The sequence below is a fragment of the Penaeus monodon genome, chromosome 25, assembly GCF_015228065.2.
Source record: "Penaeus monodon isolate SGIC_2016 chromosome 25, NSTDA_Pmon_1, whole genome shotgun sequence".
Lineage (NCBI taxonomy): Eukaryota > Metazoa > Arthropoda > Malacostraca > Decapoda > Penaeidae > Penaeus > Penaeus monodon.
In genome coordinates, this window is record NC_051410.1 from 13,440,527 (window position 1) to 13,440,831 (window position 305).

Below are 305 nucleotides of genomic sequence, written 5' to 3' on the forward strand. Positions count from 1 at the left end.
AATGGGAGCAAGAATGAAACTGCAGGAACCGTTACGCTTTAAAAATGGAACTTAATTTTATGCAATGCGTCTCATGCATTCTGAATATACTAAAATACTTAAACGATTGTTGCAAACTCAATCGTCCCAGTCGGAAACGTTTATGACACTTAATCTAGTTCTATGTAAATCCTCATGTAGCTTTAGTGAACATATGCGCTGCATCGCACTTGTCGATGTTTAGTTTCTAATGTAATTTAAAAGACCTGCTATTAAATGCAGCTCATCGTCACTGATGATTTCAGTCGGGGCGCTTCACAATAACT